The sequence below is a fragment of the Odontomachus brunneus genome, unplaced genomic scaffold (genome assembly GCF_010583005.1).
Source record: "Odontomachus brunneus isolate Ranch 3 - 2012 unplaced genomic scaffold, Obru_v1 Obru_scaffold_004, whole genome shotgun sequence".
Lineage (NCBI taxonomy): Eukaryota > Metazoa > Arthropoda > Insecta > Hymenoptera > Formicidae > Odontomachus > Odontomachus brunneus.
This window is the reverse complement of record NW_022639454.1, coordinates 678,201-681,240: the sequence shown is the minus strand read 5'-3', so window position 1 is coordinate 681,240 and position 3,040 is coordinate 678,201. Positions and strand designations below refer to the sequence as shown.

The 3,040-nt window shown below is 36.2% G+C and overlaps 1 long non-coding RNA gene across 1 annotated transcript; it reads right to left on the bottom strand.

Annotated features, from left to right (window-relative positions):
- Window positions 1–61: 61 nt before the first annotated feature.
- Window positions 62–2,801, bottom strand: LOC116847651. The gene is made up of 6 exons (XR_004378803.1): window positions 2,616–2,801; window positions 2,180–2,308; window positions 1,938–1,994; window positions 1,789–1,849; window positions 1,456–1,511; window positions 62–1,235 (listed from the first exon to the last, which is right to left on the bottom strand). It is a non-coding gene; the product is annotated as an uncharacterized LOC116847651 (long non-coding RNA).
- Window positions 2,802–3,040: the final 239 nt, after the last annotated feature.

The following is a 3,040-nucleotide window of genomic DNA, read 5'->3' as shown; positions in this document are numbered from 1 at the left end:
AGAGAGAGAGAGAGAGAGAGAGAGAAAGAGAGAGAGAAAGAGAGAGAGAGAAAGAGAGAGAGAAAGAGAGAGAGAAGGGGAGACCACGAGCCACCATTATGGATGTTTCATCGCATCGTCACTTCGTAAACCTGTTGAATAAATTCCGTGCTGGCGCCCCTCTTCCTGGCCCGTGGTAAGCGAAGCGAGTTTACTCGTTAGATGTCAAATCGACGACTTAGTCGAAACCGCCTTCGACGACGACGACGTCGTCGTCGTCGTCGCCGTCGACTCCGTGAGAGGTATATCCGGAACGCGAGTTCTTTTCGAGTACATAAATACGCATCAATTACGGATTGTTTCAAGAAACATATGTAGCGCACGATCACCTACGCTATAAAGTTGTGTGCGCTCGACAGGAGAGCGTAGATTTTCTGAGTCACTTGTCAAGTTTATTTTGGTTCTCGAGAAAATTTTTGATGCGTGAAAATTCGAGAAAAAAACGATTTATACGAATAATTAATTAAAAGATTGCAATAAATTACTTAATAACAAATAATCATAGTGTTGAGTCTCATTAATGACACGAGTGTCATTGTCATATGTGAATAAATCTCCTTTTAGCAATTGACTGTACTTATATAGGAATGATCCAACTCACATAAAGTATGTTTCGAGACAAATGAACATAAAAATTCGATATATAGTTTAAGAAGCTTAGATAGCATTGAGATTCTTTGTAATATTGAAAAAGTCAAGTATGATCAATCTGCTCTTAAGTGTACTCATTAACAAGCTTTTAAAAAATAGATAAAAAATATACAATTAGTAAAAACTGACACAACTAGTAAAAAATAAGATCTATTTCTTAATTAATTTTAGGCACCTATAAGGCTTGGGTCTTTTTTGTTTTAGTAATTCTTGGAAAGCGATTTGTACACATACATCCATAGAAATATGCTTGCTGTTAGTCTACGCAATTCTTATTCGAAACATTTTTTTATAAAATTAGTGTTTAAATGAAGTTATGTGACTATGTAAGTTTGTGTGTGTGTATTATGCACTAGCTATAGTGTATGTGAACAATCCAGCTCCAATAAATTTTGCATTGATATCTCATGTAACAAAAACTCAAATATCATAATTTTATGGGTTGGATTGCATAACTATATGACCAATATTATTAATTTTAGAAATATTTGACTCACTATACTTGAAGACTTCAAAGATTGTCCACTCGATTCACTTGATTGTCACTGAAATTTATAATTACAATAATTAATTTCACTTTATATAAACGTATGAGATGCTCATGTAAATTTTATTGAAGTTGGATTGATCACATAACTTCATACATATATTGATATCAGAGAATGTTTCGAATAAAAATTGTACAGTTTGACAACATGCATGCATCTGTGAGTATATGAGTACAAATTTCCTTTCAATAATTACTATTAAAAGTATTCGACTTACTGTGTTCAAAGATCCCAAAGATTGTTCATTTAAATTCTTGATTTACTTGATCGTTCCTGAAATTGATAATTAACACAGATAATTATTACAGCAATTAATATTTAGACACATGAGATATCAATGCAAAATTTATTGGAGCTGGATTGTTCACATACACTATAGCTAGTGCATAATACACACACACAAACTTACATAGTCACATAACTTCATATAAACACTAATTTTATAAAAAGATGTTTCGAATAAGAATTGCGTAGACCAGCAAGCATATATCTATGGATGTATGTGTACAAATCGCTTTCCAATAATTACTATTAAAAGTATTCAACTTACAGTGTGTGCTCTCTCTCAAAGATCTTAAAAATTACCCACTTAAATCTCTGTTTGGTCATCCCTGAAATTGATATTTACAATAATTAATATTCGCTTTACATCAAATAATCTACAGTTTATAGCCAAAACTATTTGTACAAGATTCTTACACAGATATTTCAGTTCTTCGTATTTTAGATTCCATGATATGCCACGTCGAAGTTACTCTGGAATAATATAGAATGTCTGAGAAAATGTACAGTTTATCTGCCATGATTGACGTTTTATAACGGTAGCGCGATGTGTTGTTCAGCACTCCTAATTTCCGCGTAACTTATCTAATTCGTGTTTAACAAGTATTGATTTTTCTGATAATAATTAGTTTCAAGCGTCGTTGTCTGTTGATCTTTACCTCTTTCAAAGGTGTAGATGTTCCAAGATGTGTAGGAAGTAACAGAAGAGTAATACGCGCGATCCACTTCGTAGAACTGCTGAACGCAAAAAGGATGCTATGCAACTTTACTTTGATCTCGACTGATATCTTTAACACACGAAATAATAATTGGCGTGCGGTAGATAATAACATGGCGACCAATCAACGTGTCGTATTCCCGCAAAATAAAAGATTATTGGCTACCGCGCAGAAAGTACTAGCTTTTTACTAATAAAGTAGTAAAAGTATAAATGCAGAAGTACAGAAAGTACAGTGAAAAGGAATTGATCTCAGGTGTAGCGGTGTTATAACGATTACGAAAAAGAAAACAGATATCTCGTACATTACGCGTAGTATAGTAGATTGTAACGATCAGCACGGTGGACGGTTTATTACTCATACTCGATTGTCTTACCTTCACGCACGCGATGCACTTTTCGACGAGCGGAACGCTAGCACAGATAATTGACGCGGATTTCGCTTGGAAGCCATACGATGTAAACAGTAAGAACGGCGAGACGAAAGGCCGGTAGAAGATACGTCTATGGTGTTACGACTTTGATCCAGTATGCTCGAAGGTTACGTCTAGCTGCGAGCGCAAATCCGACACCACTGTGTTACGCCTCGCTCGCCGTATCGGATTGGACAAGCCGGGAGCGAGTGAGATAGCATGCCTCGCGCGTCGCGCGCTATCCTTGTCTAAAGTGCCTAGATCGCGCGACCCAATCAGTGCGTAGAACAGTAGCAGTGACGAAACATCGCGAGGTTGACGGCTTGACACGCGGAGCTCGCTTATTTTCTACATCTTATCGCTGTCCGTGTGCATTACGTATTTAACAT